We start from the raw sequence: 9,671 nt of genomic DNA, 5'->3' as shown, positions 1-9,671 counted from the left end.
TATTGACTTGTACCGGAAAGAGACCTCTATCTCACTCATGGCTTGTCCTCTCAAGTGGCGGAAAGACAATGCACAACGTTACCCACTGCTGTCAACCTTGGCTGAATCATATCTCTCTGTCCCAGAAACCTCAGTCCCATATTGAATGAGAGGGGGGTTTTCTGTTGCAGTGGACATGCCCAGAGATCCCAGCTTTCACCAGATTATAGTTATACGATCATTTTCCTTAAATAACCATCTCTATCTAAGTGAGAGATTAAATGTTGAATGTGAGGAGTTTTCTTTTTTTTTTTTGCAACTTTATGTTTATTTTGAACATTCAATTGAGTACAATCATACGGCATTTCAAGGTACATTGGTATCTCAGTATGTGAACTTAGGTGGTATAAAAATTATGTGCATTATTGTCAGGTGTATTTACTACACAGTAGTACTCAAATTTTGTAAATTATCAAGTGAAAAACAGCATAAAGAGAAGAAAAATAAAATAAATAAATAAATGAAATAAATAAAAAATATATAAATAGATAAATAAATAAATAAATAATAATAATAATAAGAAAAAGATAAAATAAAAATACAATAATCAAAAATAAATGAAAATTAAAACACTATTTACATCCAGGGTTAGAACACATGTCATAATATATTTCCTTCAAGAGTAATCTCAAGTGGCCATCTTCATTATACATATGGGGACACATTATAATATGAATAAGTGTAGTCATATACATGTGCATGCATTAGCATATATTCATCTATCAGAGCATCATCTTCTATTCATTTATAGCAATAAAGTCAGGTCTTCTAACTAAAATATATTCAACCCATTTCCTTAGGAATATATCTTTCTTTAAGTTGACAACGAAGGTGATTCTTTCCATTGTATAAATCTCAATAGTTGCGTCTATCCAATTACTAAGGGTTGGTCGCTCTTGCTGTAGCCATTTGCGTGTGATTGCTTTTTTGCGTGAGGAGTTTTCAACAATACTAAACTGAAACTTTATTTTATTTATATGGTTTCAAGAGTTCACACTTAGCTGATGATTGGTAATAAGCTAATTTGGCATGCTGTCCTGGGAGAGAGCCCCGAGCTCAAAAGATCCTCGAGCCCGGAGCTCCCTTCCGTTGCAGGGCGAGAGGGGAGTTTGACTCGGGTAGATCTCGAGGACCCCCCCCCCCTCCTCCTGCTGCTGCAGGTGCAGTGTTGCTGACAGAATTGAATTTGGTGCTAATTTGGTTTAGTCAATTTACTTAGTCTCATGTTTTTGGGGGTGTGGGAGGAAACCGGAGGACCCGGGGAAAACCCACGCAAGCACGGGGAGAACATAAACTCCGCACGAAAATGCTGACCGGTTGGGTGGATACCCGAGTCAGAGGCATTTTTTGCTGTGAGGCCGCAGTGCTAGCCACTGGGCCGCCGTGCTGCCCTGTAGAAAAGAGGAGGAGAAGGGGTGGAAGGGGGGATTCTTCAAAACGAAGATGACTAAAGGTAGGGTGTTTGGTTATTTATACTGGGTTAGGAATAGCCTGATTGGTGGTTCGTTCATTAGCTTGACTCAGGGCCAGCCGTGTCAATCATAAGCACGTGATCCTCTTGAAGTTAGTTTATGAATAAACTTCACTTAATAGTTTTTTGTTATTAAAATTGAAAAATTGAAGTTCCTGTTTCGAAACGTACAGATAGATGGCTGATTTGTGTCATTGATATGTTCAGTGCTAAGGTAAATAAACACTTTTGGCACTTTTTTCGAGTCTTTTCATTAGTTTTGTTTTTCCTGTAAATTACTCAATAAATACCGCACCGTGCCATTCACACCGAGGTATTACCGTACCGTGAAATTCTGATACCGCTACGTCCCTACTCTTTAGACAATCATTCATTCACGCATTTCAGCTTAGTCTTTTTATTATTCAGCTGTCGCCACAGCTGAATGAACCGCCAACTATTCCAGCATATCTTTTACAAAGCGGATGCCCTTCCAGCAGCAACCCAATACTGGGAAACACCCATACACAATCATTTACACACACACTCATACACTACGGCCAGTATAGTTCATCAGTTCCCCATTAGTGCATGTGTTTGGACTGTGGGGGAAACCGCAGCACCCGGAGGAAACCCACGCCAACACGGGGAGAACATGCAAACTCCACACTTCACACAGGCAGGACTTGAACCAGTGACCTTCTTGCTGTGAGGTGATCCTGCTAACCACTCTGCCACATCTTTAAGTGGTTGCAAACTATTGATCTGGACTGAATTTAACCAAACTAATGAAGTTGAGCACGACTAGAATCAATTTAGTGTGTTGTAATTTGTAAATCCTCATTTGTAAGTCGCTTTGGATAAAAGCGTCTGCTAAATGACTAAATGTAAATGTAATTTAGTGTTTGCAGCCCGTTAGCTTGAAAACATTCTGTCATCATCGTCTTATTTCAGTGCAGGGAAAGGTAAAAACGCGAGAGGAAGAAAAGAAATGTCAGGTTGCCTGGTGTGTGTGTGTGCGTGTGTGTGTGTGTGTGTGTGTGTGGGAAGATGCTGACACTTCCTGCACTTCCTCCATTCATGCATCAGGACGGGAAGTGTGTGACAGGAGAAAGGAGACGCTGGAGGAAGGAGCGCAGAGGATTTGGGGAATGAGTGTGTGTGTGTGTGTGAGAAACGGGGCTCTTTTGTTGGTCGCCCTCTTTAAGCGTCTCTTCTGCAGCTGTGCGCTAAACTCTCCTCTGCATATCAATGAGCCAGAGGTCCAGCAGCAGCAGAGGCCCAGAGGAGATCACACACACGCACACACACACACGCACACACACACATGCACACAAACACGCACACTTTTTCATATATACACAAATGCTTTCACAGGTACACACACAGACACACACTCACAAAACATTTGCACACACTCACACACTTGAAAAAATGTTTTACATACACTCTCTCATGAAAACTCACTCGCACACACATTCACACGCACATTCACACACATGTATGCACACTCACATTCTCACATACTCAATCACATTCACACACGCAGACACACACCCACATACTCACGTACACTCACTTATATTCTCACACACACACACTCACATTTACACTTGCACGCACACTAACTTATTCTCATACACACACACGTACACACATGCTCGCACACTTGTATTCTCTCTCACAAACACACACACACACACACACACACACACACACATTCACACACTTATGCACACACACACACATGCACGCACACTCAATTATATTCTCACACACACAAACGCGTACACACACACACACACACACACACACACAGACTCACACACGCACGCACACGCGCACACTTACACACACATACACACACACATACACACACACACACACAAACACACACTCACTTATATTCTCACACACAAACACGCACACGCAATTTATTAAACTTTCTGTAATTTGTTATAATAAAAGTTTATTATTTGAATGTATTATTATTTCATTTTATTATTTAACACAGTTTCAGCAAAGGAAATTTTACAAATGTAAGTTTTTGATTTCAGTATGTATTTATTTATAATCTTATTAGTTTATTTATTTTTTATTTAATTTTCTGTAATTTATTATAAATACATTTTATTATTATTTAAGTTTATTATTATTTCATTTTATTGTTTATTTTAATTTAATTACTGTAAAGGAATTTTAAAAATGTAAGTTTTTGATTTCAGTTTTCTTTTATTTATAGTCTGTTTATTTATTTAATTATTTATATATTTATTTATTTTAATTAAATTTTGTATAAAATTTTCTGTATGTTATTATACTTCAATTTTTATTATTATTTAAATGTATTATTATTTTATTTTATTATTAAGTTTTCGATTTCAGAAATTGAAATCTTAAATGAATGTATTTATTTATTTATTTATTTTTTATTATTAAATAAAAAAATTATTTAATGTAATTATTGCAAAAGATATTTGAAACCTTAAATGGCTCAATTTGTTTGCACTCAATTTTGCAGACTGCTTTATCACACACACACACACACACACACACACACACACACACACACACACACACACACACACACACACACACACACACACACACACACACACACACACACACACACACACACACACACAAAACATACCTAATTTATTTGCTTTAATTTAAAATCCTTTTGGCTGAATGTCTGAGCTCTCCTGTTGCGCATCTGTACGCAGCGCTGGAATTTCTCTGTCCTGTTTGTTTGTTTGCTCTCCCAGTAAACTAATCCATGGAGCGCTTGTTTACCGGAACGAAAGGGGGGGGGGGCAAAATCTGCAGCACAAAGCGCAGCGGAGGGGGAAACCGTGGCCCAGTGTGTGTATGGTAATCAGCAGGTGTCTGTGGCCGCAGAGAAGAAGCGAAGCCTTTCTTACGAGCGTGAGAAAGAGCGCCGGGCCCCGCTCCTCTGTCCCCCCCCGCGCCTCCGCTCGCACCCTTTTCTCTTGTTTCAGGACAGAAACAGCCCAGCGGCAGCCAAGCGCTCCTGTGATCCAGCTGCAGTCACTAAACACTGCAACAGCACGGAGTTTCAGCTCCTCTAGCGCTGCCGGAGAGAGTCAGACATGAGCTGACCGACTCTACAACTCTCACAGCGCTGATGTTTTCTGTTCATGTCAGATCAGCTCTCTGGACAGACAACGATACAATATTTTATTCTGGACTACAATATTTTACCAACAATCTAACATTTATGCAGCTTGTTAGAGATTATAGGGTGACGCGGTGGCGCAGTAGGTAGTGCTGTCGCCTCACAGCAAGAAAGCCGCTGGTTTGAGCCTCGGCTGGGTCAGGTGGTGATTCTGTGTGGAGTTTGCATGTTCTTCCCAGTGTTTTCATGGGTTTCCTCCAGGTGCTCCGGTTTCCCCCCCCAAGTCCAAACACTGGTGCTATAGGTCAGGGGTTTTCAAACTGTGGGTCGCACAGTGAACAAAGGTGGGTTGCGCAACATCACATAGCTGCAGCTATTTACATTGCGGTAAATCAAAACCAGTACGATTGACGGCAATAACTCAAAAACCTCTTACCCTAATAATATCTAAAGTGTGTTTCCTACAAAAAGACAAAGCTGGTTATGTTTCACAGCTGTCTTCTTCTTTTTTTCGCTTGATATTACGAGCACTGCTCCGTTTGAGCCCTCGCAATCTGCGTTTAGCCGGGAGAGCTCGCGCTGAGCGGAACTCTCAGTAAGGGACCGTCGTTTTTTTTTTTTGCTCCGTCCTGCGTGTTTTATTTTAAACACTACTAATTTTCTCTTAATTGAGCACAAACAGTTACTAAAGAATGCTTCATTATGGATCTGTGCAGTCTTACATTTACCACCTCTGTTATCAAACAAAACACAATGAAAGATAAATCTGCTGCTCTTCACTAAATAATTATAGTAACTTTAATTAATATGCAAATACAATTAAAAGTGAAGTAGATTTTATAGCTTTATTTAATTTCTGTATAGGTCAATGATTTTAATATTTTATTGTCAATATTTTCTAATGTTTGCTATGTATTCTATCATTTGAAGCTATTTGTTGTCCCATATTTTTTACATCCCAACGTTGACAGATTGCTAATCACTAAATAGCTATAGTGCTTTCTGTCTGTTTTAACATCAGCTAATGTTATGGAAAGACATAGATGTTATGGAAATAGTAAGAGTAGTGTAACTACCCCCATCATTCCTTCCTCAAGCAAAAGTGTAAATATTAGATCAATTCAGCAATAACGGTAATTGCATTTGCATATTTATCTGAGGTTTTCCCAGCTTGTAGTAGTCGATCAAAAAGCTATTTAGTTTCTTATGACTACACTAGCAGTGAAGTTTACTGCGATGTGACGGGGCTTGATCATAATCCAGGGGCTTGATCAAAGGTTGATCATATTCTCTTCTATTTTTATTTTATTTTTATTTACTTTATTTATTTATAAAGGGACAATGTACAACATGACATGTTGTGCCAGAGTTAGCTATAAAGCTAATTTACATCTGTAGTCCCTGGGCAGGAAGTAACAAATTTAACACTTATAACAAATACAATATACACTTACAGTACAATAAATACAACACATCATTGTCAATAAAATGAAATCAAATCAGTGGCTGCATATTTGATTTTGTTTTAGCCAGATTTTAAGAACAGTTTTAAAATTATTAAAAGTGCTGCTCTCTCTGATATACACTGGTATTTTATTCCATCCTTCTGCTGCTTTAACTGAAAAAACTGATTGTCCAAAAGCAGTTCTCTTAGGTTTAACTGAACAATCACCTCTAACAGATGACCTAGTCTGTCTTATATTGTCCTTGCCGACAATCACACATTGTTTGAGGGGTGGTGGTGCGAGATCATGAAATATTTTATACATTAAACACACATCAGCATAAAATAAGATGCTGTCAAATGTTAGTAATTTTTGTTGTGCAATACAGTTGCAATGATGATGATAGCTCCTTGGCTTTTTAGCTAAAACTTTAACAGTTTGTTTATATATAACATACAATGGTTTTAATGTTGTAATGTTCGTATGCGACCAGCTTGTAGCACAATAAGATAAATGAGGTAAAATCATTGTATTCATAAAAAGTTTAGCAGCAGCCATAGGTAACTGATGCCTAATGTTTCTATAGATCCTCAGGCTTGCTCTAGCACTTTTGGAAACCTTCTTAATGTGTTTTTTAAAATTTAAATTGGAGTCAATAATTATACCTAAATATTTAAAATGATCAACAATATTTATTACTTCTCCATTAACTAAAATATCTGAGCAATGCTCCTCATTCTTTTCTAGATAAAGAAGAGGATCTTTTTCAACAAAAAAAGGATCACAGTTACAGCCAGCCAGGCCCAGATTGGCTAATCGGGAGGCCCGGGAGAATTCCCGGTGGGCCGGTCCGTTTTTTGGCCGCGAGGGCCGGTATCCCTAGCTCCAGAATCTGTTGCTCTCAGCAGTCACACTTTTTCAATTTATTTATTTACTTGACCACAGCCTTTTTATTCATTATTTTATCACAGCTCTACTCTTTTTATCTATTTTCTTGCAGCTCAGTGAGCAAGACGCAGCCTGCAAGTTAATGAGGATATAACTAAGATGAGTCACTGCTCAATTATTAACTGTTGTGGTTCAGTGGATAGCACGTTAGTTTACAATGCCGCTGACCCGGGTTTGATCCTCGTCTGAGTAATTTTTTTTTTTCCATTTTAATTTAAGACATATGATACTAGGGATGTAACGGTATCAGAATTTCACGGTACGGTAATACCTCGGTATGAATGTCACGGTACGGTATTTATTGAATCATTTACAGGAAAAAACAAAACTTATGAAAATACTCCAAAAAAGTGCCAAAAGTGTCAATGACATACAAATTAGCCATCTATCTGTAAGCTTTGAAACAAGAACTTCAATTTTAATAACAAAAAAATATTAAACCATGTAAAAAAATAAAGTTTCAATTTAGTATTGTTGAAAACTCATCACATTCAACATTTAATCACTCACTTAGATAGAGATGGGTTTAAAGGAAAATGATCATATAAATATAATCTGGTAAAAGCTGGTATCTCTGGGTATTTACAATGTCCCCTGCAACAGAAAAAACCCCTCTCATTTGGGACTGAGGTTTCTGGGACAAGAGAGATATGACTTGGCCCAGGTTGACAGCAGTGGGTAACGTTGTGCATTGTCTTTCCTCCACTTGAGAGGACAAACCATGAGTGAGATAGAGGTCTCATGTCTGCATCAATCTGAACAGTGTGCTGACAACACCGCTATTCAGTATGCGCGCGACAACACAGCTGATAAGAACTTGCTCGACAACACCGCTATTCAGTACGCGCGCGAAAACACAGCTGATAAGAACTCGCGCAACAACACCGCTATTCAGTACGTGCGCGGCGACAACACCCGCTTTAGAGTTTTCCAGCTCTTTTTCATCCCCGCTTCTAGCAGCACACTCCATTTCCGCATTACTGGATCTGTAGCAACAACAGACCGCAAGGGATGATGGTCAAGCATGGGCTGATGGGAAATGTAGTTTTCGCTACCTCCCGTTCGCTTCATTCGCCTGAGCAAATTTTCTCAGAAGACCTATAGTTTTACCGAGTCATGCGACTACGGTAATATCGAAAAAAATTAATATTGCGGTATGACGGTATTTACAATACCGTTCCATCCCTATATAATACTGTTAGGGTTGTTGAACATTTGAAGTTCTAAAGCAGCTGTTTTCTCAAAAAAAAAAAAAAAAGACGTGATAGTGTCATTAGAAACTTATTTGGAAATGACCTTATTTTAATATAGTCATGAACTGAGGTGGGCCGGTCTGAGGCTTGAAACTCCAGGGCTGAAAAGGAGTCCCACTCCGGCCCTGTAGCCAGCATCCCACAAAAAGCACTCCGAGCCTCATTTTGTGCATTTCAAATCGCAAAATCCAAAAAGCCGCACACCATATATTTCTGACTGCTTTGAATGGAGACATTTTTTACCCATTTTTCCATATTAAAATATTATGGTGGGTCTTGAGATTGAATTACTTGCCCAGGTGGGTCCCGGAATAAAAAAGTTTGGGAATCCCTGCTATAGGTGAATTGGATTAGCTAAAATTGTCCGTTGTGTATGAGTGTGAATAAGAGTGTATGGGCAGGGGCGGACTGGGACTAAAAATCAGCCCTGGCACTGTAGCCATAACAGCCCACATTACGACACTGACACACCCCCATGTACGGACGCGCACATTCACTACTTAGATTGGTGTACAGATGGTGAAATAATATAAGCAGTACCATATGTAATAGATATTTAAACATTTAATGTATGTGACTGGAACAAAAACAACCCATTTATAACAAATTCATATATGCAATCATTTCATTCATTCATTTTCTTTTCAGCTTTGTCCCTTTATTAACCTGGGGTCATCACAGCGGAATGAACCGCCAACTTATCCAGCATATGTTTTACGCAGCGGATCCCCTTCAAGCTGCAACCCATCGCTTGGAAACCTCTATGCACACACACTCACAAACATGCACAATGGACAATTAAGCCTACCCAAGTCACCTATAGCACGTGTTTGGACTTGTGAGGGAAACCAGGAGGAAACCTACGCGAACATGCAAACTCCACACAGAAACACCAACTGACCCAGCCGAGGTTTGAAATAGCGACCTTCTTCCGCCACTGCGCTGTCCCCTTTCAAGACTATTTCATTTAATTTTATGCATTTGGCAGCGTCTGATTTTAGAGACTTTTTTTTCCTCTGAGCTTTTTGGCACTGCCTTTAATTTTTTATGCTCCATCTCTGACACTTAGCTTGTTTGTAGCTTTATTTGACATTCTTGCCAGATTTTTGATTATGTCCGGTTTACCTCTGATTGGGTCGGCCCATCTCAAAACCATCCGGTTGTTGCAGATTGAGCCAATGCTTAACATTCATTATTATTATTACTATTATCATCATCATCGCCATCATCATCCTCATAATGTTCACATCTTGAAAGAGATAAAAGCTGCCTGCATGTAAAAACAACACATATAAAAAAATAAAAATCAACTTTTAAAAAATGGTCCGGCCCTTCTGGCATTTGCCAGAATTGCCAGATGGCCTGTCCGCCCCTGTGTTTTCCAGGGATGGGTTGCA

The 9,671-nt window shown here is 39.1% G+C and overlaps 1 protein-coding gene across 5 annotated transcripts in view; it reads right to left on the bottom strand.

Annotated features, from left to right (window-relative positions):
• The window catches only part of akt1 (AKT serine/threonine kinase 1), a 131,678-nt gene that overhangs the window by 59,113 nt on the left and 62,894 nt on the right, over positions 1 to 9,671 (bottom strand).

The sequence above is a fragment of the Danio rerio genome, chromosome 17 (assembly GCF_052040795.2).
Source record: "Danio rerio strain M-AB ecotype USA chromosome 17, GRCz13ab, whole genome shotgun sequence".
Classification (NCBI taxonomy): domain Eukaryota; kingdom Metazoa; phylum Chordata; class Actinopteri; order Cypriniformes; family Danionidae; genus Danio; species Danio rerio.
This window is presented reverse-complemented; position numbering and strand designations above follow the sequence as displayed.